Source organism: Dama dama, chromosome 8, assembly GCF_033118175.1.
Source record: "Dama dama isolate Ldn47 chromosome 8, ASM3311817v1, whole genome shotgun sequence".
Taxonomy (NCBI): Eukaryota; Metazoa; Chordata; class Mammalia; order Artiodactyla; family Cervidae; genus Dama; species Dama dama.
Window position 1 is genome coordinate 10,634,804 of NC_083688.1, and position 15,015 is coordinate 10,649,818.

The 15,015-nt window shown below is 39.0% G+C and overlaps 1 protein-coding gene across 1 annotated transcript in view; it reads right to left on the reverse strand.

Moving 5' to 3' along the window:
* The window catches only part of EYA3 (EYA transcriptional coactivator and phosphatase 3), an 88,836-nt gene extending 79,311 nt beyond the window's left edge, over positions 1-9,525 (reverse strand). Inside the window, exon 1 of the mRNA XM_061148349.1 lies at positions 9,369-9,525. The gene's annotated coding sequence lies outside the window, so the exon portion shown is untranslated. The remainder of the gene's footprint in view (positions 1-9,368) is intronic.
* Between the last annotated feature and the right edge of the window lie 5,490 nt (positions 9,526-15,015).

The following is a 15,015-nucleotide window of genomic DNA, read 5'->3' on the forward strand; positions in this document are numbered from 1 at the left end:
TCACTGGCTTTGATTCCAACACCACACAAGAACTTCCAAGTCCTCAAGGAGAGCTACTGTCAAGCTCCTGGGCAAGAGAACACTGAATGTAAAACATGTCCTGTTACTTAATGATATGAACTCATCATGGTCACAAATACTTTCAGGAGATTCAACTGTGCATTATTAATAGCTAACATTCACGTAATTTGTTTTATGGGTCAGGCGCTGTTCTAAGTACTTTATGTATATCAACTCATTTAATTCTCTCAATAAGTCTCTAAGATATGCATTATTTATTATTATTACCATTTAAGAGATGAGAAAACTATAGCACAGACAGTAACTCATCAACCTGGAATTCAAGCCCAGGCAGCCTAGCTTCAGAGTCTGAGGTTTTAAACCACAGCTGTGTGCCTCAGTTTGGAACACTAAAGACAGGATTAATGATTTTAAAAAGCTGATCAAACTGAAAATGTATGCTATGCCCTGCTATAGTCATAAACGGCCAAAATTCACAAGTTAGGTAATAAGAAGATACTAAAAAGGCCAGTTTTCTTCTTTATCGTTTCTCACTCTTGTTCTTCTCCAAGGCCTCCTTGGGAAATATGAGTTAATACAACAAGTGAAGTACTTTAAATAGTGCCTGGCACATAGTAAGTGCTCATTACCAGCTAAGAGGAGATAATGGTAAAAACAGTAGAGTCTGCATGCTGACCCTGCCTCACTCTAATAGCTGTGATATGCTAGGAACTGTTGATATCTCTACCATATTTCCCTTTTATGATTACAGGAAATGAACAGGGATAATAAATAAATCCACTATAACAAACCCTAAAGACTTTTCAGTCGTGTTGCTTTCACATGACTATATACACAGGAGCAAACTGCTTCACTCCTCCTTTCTCTGTTCTTGGTTTAAAGACTGGATGGGGGCCAGAAAAAAGCAGAATAAAGCAGCTTTGTAACCTTTTGACCAGTTGCCAAGAGCAGAAGTAAAGTTTGTAAAAGCAATTTAATCAAACTAAACTTTGACTGTTAGATGGAAACTAGAAAAGGAGTCTAATGATAGAACCTCTACATACTACCAAAGCAGTGTCAACATCATGATATTACTGCAGTTTTTTTAAATGATGTGCCTAAGACAGAGGTGACAGAAACAATAAACAAGGTCTCCTTCTATCAACTGCTCTGCACAATTATTTCAATTAAAAGCTTAAGAGAATCAAGATACATTTCGGTGAAAAAACCTAATAAACCCAAACATCTTCAATTCCAAAAAAATTTTATACTGGTAAAAAAAATCTAGTAGTCACTAGAACTTTTCAAACTGTAGGTTCAATGCATTATTAGATTATCATACCCATTTAGTGGATATTAATAGTTTGTTTTGAGTGAAATGCAACTGGTGGTGGTTTAGTCGCTAAGTTGTGTCTGACTCTTGTGACCCGATCCCATGGACGGTAACCTGCCAGGTTCCTCTGTTCTTAGGATTCTCCAGGCAAGAATACTGGAGTAGGTTGCCATTTCCTTCTCTAGAGGATCTTCCCAACCCAGGAATCAAACCTCTGTCTCCTGTGACTCTTGCATTGCAGGTAAATTCTTCACCATTGAGCCACTAGGGAAGCCCAATGCAATTAAACAAAACTAAAATTAAATTAAAAATTATAATGCATTACCAACATTAAAGATAAATATTGTTTCATGAAACTTCTTTCAATTTTAAGTATCAGTATGTACATATATGTGTATAAGTACTGGATAACAATGAAAAATGCATATTATAGTGGGTTGTGATCAAAAAAGTTTGAATGCCATTTTACCCAAAGATTAAGAAGAAAAAAAAAAAAAGACTAATTAAATAGGAGAAAAATATCCACTTCAAGGTACGCATGATAAAACATTCAAAATTTTAATGATTCTCTAAATTAGTCTTTTTTAAGGCAAGCCTCTGAAAATGAACAAAAAGGGGAAAACGAACCATCTGGGTAAGAATCAATAGTTTATCACAATTATTCCAAATAAACAACAATTTCACAGAATGAGAGGTACCAACACTGAATGAATATATACTAACAGGAGGTACACAGAAATGAGATAAATAGTTTCAGTTTGTCTATTAAACACCACACCAATACAACAGATGGTACATAAGCAAAAGCTATAGAACTCACTCTCAAGAACATTTATTTTTCAGTGTTATCTAAGGGGACAACAGAGGATGAGATGGTTGGATGGCATCACCGATTCAATGGACATCAGTTTGAGTAAACTCCGGGAGTTGGGGATGGTCAGGGAGGCCTGGCGTGCTGCAGTCCATGGGGTCGCAAAGTCGGACACGACTGAGCGACTGAACTGAACTGAACCTGTAGCAAAGTTAAGAACTGGTGAAAAGGAAAAACAAATTAGAAAAATTCAGTGAAGTAATACATTAATCACTAGGGTACGTTTTTAATAAGATATACATGCACTAGTTTGTATCCTGAGTTGTTGTTCAGTCTCTAAGTTGTGTCTGACTCTTGCAATCCCATGGACTGCAGCATGCCAGGCTCCCCTTTCCTTCACTACCTCCTGGAGTTTGCTCAAATTCAAGTCCATTGAGTCGGTGATACTATCTAACCATCTTATCCTCTGCTGCCCACTTCTCCTTTTGCCTTTTGTTCTCTAAATTCTGAAATATTTCAAGAAAAAAAAAATCACACACACATTTTGGATTATGCTGTCAGTAAAGAGAGTACGATTATCATAAATATCATCAATCTAGTAGGAAAAAATTAACATCATTGTGCTAAATTAAAATGCCCTCTTATTTTGAAAAAAGGAACAACAGGTGAATCTGACCTAAATCTTCTTCAACTACTATGGAAACTAAAGAATAAATTCAATTTCACCTAAGAGCTAATCATTCTAATTTATTCCCATAGTAACAGTGCTGACAGCACAAACTGCCAATTTTCCTAAATTCAGTAATTGCTACATTATTAAATTTCAGGTGAAAGAAAATTGTTGAAATTAGAAAACAAACTGATTATAAAACCCACATATAAAAGAAAGCCCCTTTTGAAATAAAAATCAAACGTTTAAATCAAAGTAAAGAACATTCTAAATACCATAAGTAAATCACCATAGCAATGCTTATACTTTTCACTTCAATACTAATACTTTTCTGACAAAGAGAAAAAAAAATCAAGACAAAAGCTACCATTAAAAAACAGTGTACTTAATTAACATGTCTGTATTAATAAGGGGGGTTAATACATAAGAATTAAAATAGGCAGTATCTCTAACCAAGTGTCACTTCTGACCAGAAACAAGGCAGTTTTTTTGTTAACCAAATCCCATTATTCTCAGTTATATTCAAAATACTCAGAAAAATAACTTCTCATCACATATAAGTTTCAGGCTCTGGCATTCAGATTACCTCAATTAAATCATCTTCTTCCCTTAGGCAACAAAATTTTTAAATTTGGAAATAATAAAAGCACACAAAAGAGTAGTAGTAATATGATTAACAATATTCTAAATATTTGCATTTTTAATTAAAAAAGGAACTGTTTTATGAAACAGTTCTCTTTTCTAAAGTAAAAATAAAAACACTAATTTAAATGTATTACTCTAAATACGGTAGTCCTGAAGAGATGGGTGCACTTAATTTTGCACAAATTTCCAAATCTGGAAATGAGACTAGAGGTTAAGTCAGAAATTTCAGTTTTAGTTTTCTGTTTTATACTTCAAAGTTGTTAAGTTCATATTGTGGTCAGTAAGATTTCAAAGTTCAAGACTATTACATGAATTTATTTAATATTCTGCAGATCAGAGAAAGTGAAAAAATTAATGTCAAGAGGTAAACATTTTAGTAATAGAGAATACATTTTGTTAAACTCCCTTTTCTCCAACTACCTCAAAAGTAATTAACTTCCATATGATAATTTTTTAAGAGAGAAGGATATGGATATGATTTGCTTTGATTTGTGGTTTTTGTCATCTAAAAAACCTAGGTAGTAAATGGTTTGCAATTTACCTTAAGCCAGCATTTATAAAACGACCAGGTAAAACCACCCTTAAAGTTCCCAACCAAAAGCAGTATTCTTCTGTGTTTCAGAAAAATTGGATTTTTTTAACTGTTATGAAGGAAGAACTCATTAAACCAGTAGAACTCTGTACAAAAAGGTCATGAACTCTGGAGCTACAAAATCTAAATTCAAATCCAGCTCTCCTGCCAACTAGCTGTGTTACTTTGGGCAAATTATGTAACTTCTGTGTCTTGGTTTTCTCATTTGTAAGTGGAGATAAATATAGTACTTACTTTACAGTGTTGTAAGGATAAAAGAGTTAATATTATAAGTAAACCACTCGGTAATCCCTGGCACAGAGTAAGTGCTACATAAAATGTGCTTTAAAAAAAAAATTACTGTTTTAACACTATAGATTTTCACAGTTCAGTTGTGAAAAAATTTTCCAAATGAAAATTATTTAATTATATGTATAAAGAACATGACTATATATTAAGCTGTAATAAAGATTAATGTAAGAACCTTAAATAGTGAAATCACTGATTATTTTTAAAATTAAATATCATAAAACCTACTTTAAAAAATCAGGGGCTTCCCTGGTGGCTCAGTGGTAAAGCATCTGCCTGCCAACGCGGAGACCGGATTGATCCCAGGTCCTGGAAGATAACACGTGCCGTAGAGCAACTAAGCCCACGGACCACAGCTGCTGAGCCTGTGCTTTAGAGCCTTGGAGCCCCAACTACTAAAGCCCGCTTGCCCTTGAGCTGGGGCTCCTCAACAACGAAAGCCACTGCGATAAGAAGCTCAGGCACCCCAACTAGAGAGTAGCCCCCGCTCACCCCAACTGAAGAAAAGTCCTCACAGCAATGAAGACCCAGCACAGCCAATAAATAAATAAAAATACTTAAAAAAAAAATCATATGCCATTGCACTAATAAGAAGTGACACTTTCCTAGGATGGATTAAAGCTTATTTTAATTCTAATATTTTTTCCCCCTACACCCTGGTGATATAAGTTATGTTTACTCTTGTATTTTAATTCGGATATATACAAATAAAGTAACATTCAGAACCTAAGTGTAAATGTCAGCCTTGTATAATGTGACCTACTTCGCATGAACTGTCTATATATATGTGATATAACTGTACTACACAGTAGGTATCAGAAGTTTTTGCTGAATGTCTTACAAAGATTGTTACTATTTTCAAGGGTGAATAAAGACATATCTACCTAGTACAGATATTAACCAAGCTAATAAGTTAAAGTGCATCCAACAACACAATCTGTAGCAAGATCTCTAAGATATTAAGCACGGACTGCCTTGAGCCAATCTGTTAACTTACAACAGGTCAGCACTAACTACTATTCCTCTTCTGATTTAAAACACTACCACAACCCAGAGGGATGGGATGGGGAGGGAGGCAGGAGGGGGGATCGGGATGAGGAACACATGTAAATCCACGGCTAATTCATGTCAATGTATGGCAAAAACCACTACAATATTGTAAAGTAATTAGCTTTCAACTAATAAAAATAAATGAAAAAAAAAATGTCCATCTGTAATGCAATTAATGAATTAAAAAAAAAAAGCAGTTTACCAATAAATAAATAAATAAATAAAACACTACCACATATTTAAAAGGGGAAAAACAGCAAAGATAAATTTGATGAAGCCCATATTTCAAATATCTTTTTTAATATATTATAAATAATAGAGAAAATATCCTTATTATTTCCACATTTAATAATTAGATACTCCAGAACTTGGGTTAATGGGATCAAGTAAAAATATCAAGATAATGATGTTGCTGCTGTTCCATTGTTTGCTATGTTCTCTGCAAATAAAACATATCAAAAAGACAATTTATAGCTTAAGCCATATATTCTGTACAAGAACATAAACCTGTATTAAGTTAATCAGCAGACAGAAAGTCCACCTATTTTTTCACTTTACTATAAATAGAACAATTTGGTCCCTTGGTATAAACCAATTTAATGAATGTAGGGGAAAAAAAAAAAAACTATTCCTAATAACCTTAAATACATTTTGAACTATTTTTATTCTTCCTCCATTTAAATCACACATAAGTTAAAATACCTTGGTATTATATGCAGAACACAAAAATCTTTTAGACAATCACCAAAAAAGATGCTCTACGAGCCTTTTGTCTGTAAGCAAATCAAAAAGAATGAAGCCATGGAGTGGCTTAAGCAGATCACAGGAACCATCATACTGCAAGGTACAAATCACTAGGACATTGCAAAAATTTTTAAAACTGTTGTTTTCCTTAAAACATATCCTAGGATTCAAGGATAAAAATTAAAGTATGTAAAACAAAGTGCAGTAGCAGGTAAAATGACAGAATATCAAAATCAAAAGTCAAACAAAATCAAAACAGAAAAAACCTACAGGCAAAAAACTAATATGCAGAAATGTTACCTTAAATTGAGCGAACAGGCTTACAAACTAAGACTTTACCAAACTAAAGCAAAAATTTTTATGGAAAACCAACAGTGACTCCTCTGCTCAACTTTAAAAACACATACACTAAGTTGTCTCCAGTGGTATTTTTTGCCTTTGGCAGGTTAAGAGGTGCAGGCTTTTCAGTAAATGCAAAGTCTATCACTATTCTGTACAAAGAACAGGACCATGAACACAACTGCTCCAATGAGATCACAGGATATTAGTTTCATGTAAGGGCTTTCATGCAGAATTTATATCATAATAAGCCAAAGTGATTTTAGAAGAAAAGAGAGAAAGAGACTCCCTAAGACTTTTCAATCTCTACTTCCACACAACACAGTTTCTTTCTGAAGTCTCTCTTTGAAGGCAAAATGACTTCAGTCTTGAATTTTGTGGCTCAGCTGGTAAAGAATCCACCTGCGATGCGTGATACCTGGGTTTGGTCCCTGTGTTGGGAAGATCTCCTGGAGAAGGGAAAGGCTACCTACTCCAGTATTCTGGCCTGGAAAATTCCATGGACTGTATAGTCCATGGGGTCACAAAAAGTTGGAGATGACTGAGCGAGTTTCACTTTGAATTTTAAATTCCGCATCGTAGATTTCTTATCCCAAAACTTCTATTCCTATGACATAAATTTATTGAAATGAACCACTAAATACAATATTGTGCTTTCCAGCTTACAGCTTTGATAGAACTAAAACCCATTTCTCTAGTTGCATGAAAAGGACTTCTTTTGTGAAAAATGACCTTGGAAAAAACATCACCAATAAACCCTAATTTCCTTATTTTGTAAAGTGAAGGGTAAGTTTGAACTCTATGGTTCTCTCCAGCTGTAAACTATAGTAACCAATCGAGGTTTTAAACTTAAGACATGCTGAAGATGTAAAAGTTCAGAAATGAAAAAGGTTGAAAGACAGCCCTGCATCAATCCAAATATGGGTATAGGTATGTACAAAAAAAAAAAAAAAAAAAGAGAGCCCACCAACCTGGAGATAAGGAAACACAGAGTGTCGGACCAGACTCATTGGGGTTAGATTTTAAGGACTGGGAAATGATGAGGTCAGACTGATCAGAAGCTAGTTTCCAGTGTTAGGTGCTGGGGAGGAGGTAGTAGTAAGGAGCTGTCAAAAGAGCTTTCCTCAGTATTTAAAAAAAGTCCTGCAAGCCAACCAGAAGGGTCCTTCTCTGTGGCTTCTAGGACTAATATGGCCAAGCTCCAAAGTCTTTTGCTAAAAATAGCTTAAGGGATCAGCCCAATTTTGGAATAAGCCAAGGTCTATGCTATGCTTGCATATGTCTCATATAATGAGGGACACTTTTCTACAACTTATTAGTCAAAAGAAAAGCAGACACTAAATGCTGTATTTATTCTGTTTACTGAAGCACTAAATTTGAGAGCACAATTTATATGAATACAAAAACTGATCACACAAAAACATTTACAATCAGGTGTGAGACATACACCATAAACACTGGAAAGACAAAAATAAAAATTATCCAACTCTGTCTCAAAACATACCTCAGATAACAAATTTTGGAAAACACAACACTAATTATTGTTAAAACCAATCCCTTCAATTCAGAGATGACTAAGAGCCTACAGAGTCATTTAAGAAATTTACAAGAAACTTTAGCCTCAAAAATGAGAAAAAGATGGTTCTAAGGCTGAAACCGTTTAGTAAATAAGAAGGTGAAAACAGTAAAGAAAAAACAGTCAGAAGAACATGCTAAGTAATCAAATACTGTAATGTCTGGTTTATGAAGAAACAAGAAGAAAAAGAGAAAACTTGTCAATACGGTAAAAATGAAGAGACAATATACAATAGACAAAGATATATGCACGCTGAGTTCAACAAAAGAAAAAGTACTCTGAAATTACTATAATTAACCCTCAAGCAGAAAATTTTTCAGTAACAGCACACTAAAATTTTTGGCAATAAACTTATAAATCTGGGGCTAATAATCTCCCAAGAAACTCTGTCCTCCGTCACAGCAACTGTTCTATAAATTCGTACAGAAAACAGAGCCGATCGTCTCAAAACATCCGCATTTTTGCCTCAGCTGTACATATCCATTCTCATGGGATAGAGAACACGAAAATGACAGAACGTCCTGATGACCTGTCGATTAACAAGACTACACAAGGCCCACTGCCAGCAGTTCCGCGTGCTTGCCACCTGTTAGCCTGCTTTAGCGAAGCCCCCTCAACTGTGCTCCAGCGAAGAACCGGGAACGCCTTTGTTGTTTCCTAACTACGGAAGCTACCAGAGTTCAATCCGACCTAGCGCCTTAAGGAAAACTTCCCACGGGCCGGGTAAATCTGCCCAGATGGGGGCTTGGGCAAAGACCTTCTCTAGCTAAGAAAAGGCGGGAGAACCCCAGGCGAAACACAAATGTCACCTGCTCGTCCCGAGAGGAGGTAGGCGTCAAGGGTGAAGAAAGTTGGGGAACTAGACCCAGGACCCTTGAGAGAGGCTCAGTTTCGCAGTTGGAGCAGGGTGAACACAACGAGGGGGCGGGCCGTCCTGAGGGGTGAAAACACAGCAAGATCCTGAGACCACAGGTCGGCGAGGAGAGGTGCGAAAGTGAATATGGGCAAAACCGATAGGCAGTGGCTCAGGGAAGCGCTGAAGCAAAAGGAAAGAAAACCAAGGTTTTTAAAAGGCGGATGAGGCGGAGGAAAAAGAGCAAGGCGAGAAGTGAGCAGCGACGACACAGGCTCAAACTGAGGTGAAAGAGGCGAGGTCGGCGTGGGAGAAAGGAACGAAATGAGCTCAGGAGGCTCTGCAGGGACAAGGGACAGGCAAAGAGAATCCCCACCCACAGGGACCGGGACACAAGTCTTGACCGTCCCTCTACAGGCTGTTACTCGACCGGCTGCACTCAGACCCTGTCGGCAGCGGAGACTCACCCAAAGGCTGCAGAGGCCCCACAGTTGGACATGGGGACTGGTCCAAACACACAGGAGTACCAAGCGGCTGGAGGAAACGGCGGCGTTAGTGTGACCCGGATGCGCATCCCTAGGAACCGGAAGTCGGCGGTCAGGGTCATCACACAATCCACACCTCGTTCCACCAGAAGCTTTCGGGCGCATGTGTCAGGCCTCAGGGGGCGGGGCGGGGAAAGCGCCTAGACTCCGCCCACCCGGCCGTCCTGGGAGCCCCGGCCCCCAGTTACGCCCCGCCCTGTGTCTAGGTGGTGCTTGGCGTGTGGATAGGCTGGTTCATGCAACGCCCAGGCCGAGGTACCGCTGAGGCACAAGCTGCCCGCTTAAAAAAAATACTCAGCACTCAGGTTTCAAGAAGATCTTTTTAAAATGCGTGCAATCCCTCTCTCTCTAAAACGAATGTGAAATATTGGATATATTTGGTAGATTTAGAAAAACTGTGAAGGAAGAATGGCTGGGAAGTTCTGGAAGGCACTTGGGAGGCTAGACCAAGGGGATGGTTTTATTCCCAGTATCAGTTTATTCATAATATTGTATTGAGGTTACAGTTCATTTCTATTTTGTGCACAATATTTTATGTAATAATTTTATCAGAAACAAAATTTTTACATGCTTTGTTAACTTTAAATTACTACCCCATCATGGGCAAGGAGCAGGGTTGATTTCAGGTTTTGTTGGGGCCCGAAGTTTATTCAATTGGAGGACTCTCTTTAAGGAAATTCACAATTACAAATAACAGTGTTAGGTATAAAAAAATGAATGTCTAATGTGAGAAAAGAAATCGCAAATTACAAGTTTTTAAAATTTCAAAAATAACACAAAGTCCAGAAGAATTAAGCACTACAAGTACTATTACATGCACATCTGAAGTACTTTTTTTCCTACATTTTTTGGCTGTATCTTCTTTGATCTCCCAGACTTCCCTGGTGGCTCAGACAGTAAAGCATCTGCCTATAATGCGGGAGACCCAGGTTCAATCCCTGGGTTGGGAAGATCTCCTGGAGAAGGAAATGGCAACCCACTCCAGTATTCTTGCCTAGAAAATCTCATGGATGAAGGAAACTGGTAGGCTACAGTCCATGGGGTCGCAAAGAGTCAGACATGACTGAGTGACTTCACTTTCTTTCCTATGGCAATTTACTCAGGAATGGCAATTTACTAAGGAATGTCATTTACCGAGGTCCTTGACTCCTGTCTGTCACACCCCACACCTTATTCATCTGTAAATTCTGCAGAATTTGTCTTAAAAATCTGTCCAGATTCAGACTATTTCCTGCCTCTGTTGGTACAAGCTACAGTCAATGTGTGACCATTTGCTGTTTTTATACCCTTGCCCTTCCAGGATCTATTAACACAGCAGTAGTGGGCTTCTGTTAAAGCCTTAATCATATCAGGTCCCTCCACCAGTGGATCCCTAGTTTAAAGTGAAAACCGAAATCCTTATATAGGCTGAGAGGACCCTCAAGATTTGACACTGCCCAGTACAAGTAACCTTATCTCCAACTTTCTCCATTATCCCTCCTCTCTAGACACACTGGCCTCTTTGCCATTTTTCTAATCTGCTCATACACTCTGGGTCTTTGTGCTTGCTGATCGCTCTGCCTAGAATGCTCTTCCTCCAGATAACAGCATCATTCACACTATTGCTTCCTTTACATCTTTGTTCAGATGTCACCTTCTAAATGAAAACTTCCCCAGACACTGTAATTAAAATTGAAGCATTATCATACTTCCTGAACTTCCTAGTCCAGTTCCCTCACTTAATTATTCTATAATAACAGTTATCCTGTCCAACAATTTGCTAGTGAATTTGGTTTAACATCTCTACTCCCACCCCTCAGACTTCCCCTCCCCATTCTCCTCTTACCAGAATGTGAGCTCCTGTTTTGTTCACAGATGTATTTCAGAAGAAACGCCAGCACCAGAAGAGAATTTGGCATGTTGGGGGCACCCAATAAATGTTTGTTGTCTTAAAGGATAGATTGCTCATTTACTTTGGGATCAGTTGCTCATTTACTTTGCTTTTGCTCATCCCAAACCATACAAACTGAGCTACCAACTGCACCAGGGGGAGCCCATGAGTAACCAATGTGGTATTCTCAGAGAAGTTCTTCCTAAAGCATGTATTTACACATAACTCCAGAACGTGGGGCTTCCCAGGTGGCTCAGTAGTAAAGAATCCACCTGCCAGTGCAGGGAGACGCAGGAGATTTGGGTTCAATACCTGGGTCGGGAGGATCCCCTGGAGGAGGAGATGGCAACCACTCCAGTATCCTTGCCTGGAGAATGCCATGGACAGAGGAACCTGGGGAGCTATGGCCCATAGGCTTGTGAAGAGTCAGACACGACTAAGCATACACGCACCATGCAACTCTAAAACACAGCTGTCGGAAAGCACACCAACTCCTCCCCAGAGCAAAGAGTGCTGGACCTACTATCAATAAAAACCCTCCGATGTCTTCATAGTCCCCTAAGAATAAGGCCCAAGCTCTTTACTGTGGTCTACAAGGCCCTATTGGCCTTTCCTTCCTAACTCTCAGATGTCATTTCCAGCCTCCCTTACCCTCGAATTTCCACTTCCGAACTCTGGGAGATAGTGAAGGACAGAGGAGAGGACAGAGGACTCTGCAGCCCATGGGGTCGCAGAGTCGATCACAACCTAGCAACTGCACGACCGCAACAACCCTCACGTACAGCCATCCTGTTCTTTCTGCTGCTTGTACAAAACCAGCCTTCTTGCCTCAGGGTCTAAACAAATACTATTCCTGCTCTCTCCAACTCTCTTCTCCAAATCTTCCATGAATGGTTTCTTCTGCTACTCTCAGTGAAATATCCCCTCTGAAAGCTTCATACAGCGCCCCCACCCCATGACCCCTGCTTCCTGTCTGAAGCAGCTCCTGCATTCCCTTCCCATACCTTATCTTTTCTCCTGGGTCCCTATTGCAATTTATTGTCTGTCACTAGAAAGTAATCTTCTCGGGGGTCTTTTTCTCTCTTGTTCACTGCTGAATTCTCAACATAGCACTAGAAGTGTGATTTGTTGTTGTTCAGTCGCTAAGTTGTGTCCAACTCTTTTGACTTCATGGACTGCAGTATGCCAGGCTCCTCTGTCCTCCATTATCTCCCAGAGTTTGCTCAAATTCATGTCCATTGAGTCAGTGATGCTGTCTGACCATCTCATCCTCTACCGCCCCCTTCTTTTGCCAAGAGCTGACTCATTGGAAAAGACCCTGAAGCTGGGAAAGATTGATGGCATATAGTAGGTGCTTAATAAACAAAACAAATATTTACTAATATTTGTTGAAGCTTTACTATGTGTTACTTACCATACACAGTAAATATAAATACTCATGTTTCTCTTTTAAATCCTGCGGGCGATCTTGTGAAGTACTATGATTATCTCCATTTTATAGATGAGGAAACTGAGGTTAAACAACTTGCTCAAGGCCACCCAACTGGCAAGAATCAAATCCAGGAGCAGTCTATAGTTGATGGGATTGTAAAATGGTGCAACTGCTTTGAAAACAGTAGAGCAATTCCTCAAAAAATTAAATATCAAACTACTATATGATCCAGCAATCTCACGTCTGAGTATATAGCCAAAAGAACTGAAGGCACAGTCTCAAAGTGATATTGGCACACTCGTGTTTATAGCAGCACTCTTTACAATAGCCAAGAGGTGGAAGCAACCCAAATATCCACTGACAGATGAATGGATAAGCAAAATATGGTATGTGCATACTTTAGAATACTATGCAACCTTAAAAAGGAAGGAAATTGTTACATGCTACAATATGGCTGAACTTTGAGGCCATTATGCTTAGTGAAATGTTAGTCACAACAAGAACAAATAACATGATTCCACGTATCTAAGGTATCTAAAGTAGTCAAATTCCTAAATATACCAGTGGCTGGAGGGAGGGAACAAAGTGGAATTATTTAATGGGTATAGAGTTTCAAATCTGTAAGATAAAAAGATTTAGGAGTCCTGTTTCACAAAAACATCAATATACTTAAAACAACTGTTAAGTGTACACTCAACAGCACGCTTAAAATGGTTTTGTGTGTGTGTGCGTCAGTTGTGTCCAACTCTTTGTGACCGCATGGACTGGAGCCCACCAGACTCCTCTGCCATGGAATTTTCCAGGCAAGAATACTGGAGTGGGTTGCCACTTCCTACTCCCATTTTCCCATCCCAGGGGCTGAATTTACATCTCTTTGGTCTCCTGCACGGGCAGGCAGATTCTTTCCCACTGAGCCACTGGCGAAGCCCTTAAAATGGCTTAGATGGTAAATTTTATGTTTTTACCACAATAATTAATTTTTAAAAAGAAATATACAGTAGTCTAGTCATTACCGTAAGAACGATGTGGGTCACTTTATGCCTACTTGGCCCTGAGTAGACATTATTACAGTCATTTTCACAGTTTTGTCCAAATTTGCACAGGTAAGAAGTCTTTGGAGTGGAATAAATTCACATTTCCAAGATATGCAGTAACCTTTGCTATCTTTTAGAGTAAAGCATTTCCAGCCTCCTGAGCATATTATCTTCAGTTTAACCACAGACATCTTTTCCACATGGTTACTATTATTGTTCAAATTTCTCCCCAATAAATCATCATTTGGAAACACTCAAGATCTGTTGCTCTATAGAGAATGATTTTTGAAACAAAACTCAGGTGTTTTAGGACACCTCACCAGGCAGAATTAAAACTATAGCCCTAGAAATCTACATGAAAATTTGAAGTAGGAGATAGATGTGCCCCAGGCCAGGCAACTGGTGTTTGTTAAATGGAATAAAACTGACGCTTTGTCCTCAACCAGATGAGAACAATGCTTGATTCCCTTTCTCCATTGAAATGGAGGGAATGAACTAGCAGTGGGGAATGTGCTGCAGCAGAAATGGAAATGAGACTTTTCTAATAAGGAAACAATGAACATGCTAGGGAAACAACGTAAACAAGCCTGAAAGAGTTAAGTAAATCTTGGTTATTCTTCAGCTGTTACCACTAAAATCCACTTATAGCCAGACTTGTCCTTCATAAAACTAATTACTCTCTGACTCCTTATGAATTATACTCTGCACCTGGCATTCTCCTCCCCCTACTCTCCTTTGTGGGAAATCCCTGGTGTCTCAGTGGTAAAGAATTCAACTGCCAAGGCAGGAAACACAGGTTTGATCCCTGGGTTGAGAAGACTCCCTGCAGAAGGAAATGGCAACCCACTCCAGTATTCTTGCCTGAGAAATTCCATGGACAGAGGAGCCTGACTGGCTACAGTCAACGGGGTCACAAAGAGCCAGACATGACTTAGCAACTAAACCACCACCACATCCACCACTCTCCCTTGCAGCATTCTTCATTTCAGAAAGAAGGTCATAGAAAGAGAACCTCAGGGACACAAGACCAGGTTGCTGAGCCACTTGATGCCAGCTTTGATGCCAGCTTTGGCTGTAAATTTGTAGGATGAAAGAAATGCAAGACCTTCATTACTTTGAGACTTATCACCTACCCCAGAGCTCTAGCACCAGCTTTGATTAACCTCTCCCTATTCCCCAGGGAAGGGAGTAGGGCACAGTTCTTGAGGTGCTAGCTTGCTGTGTTCCCCCTTT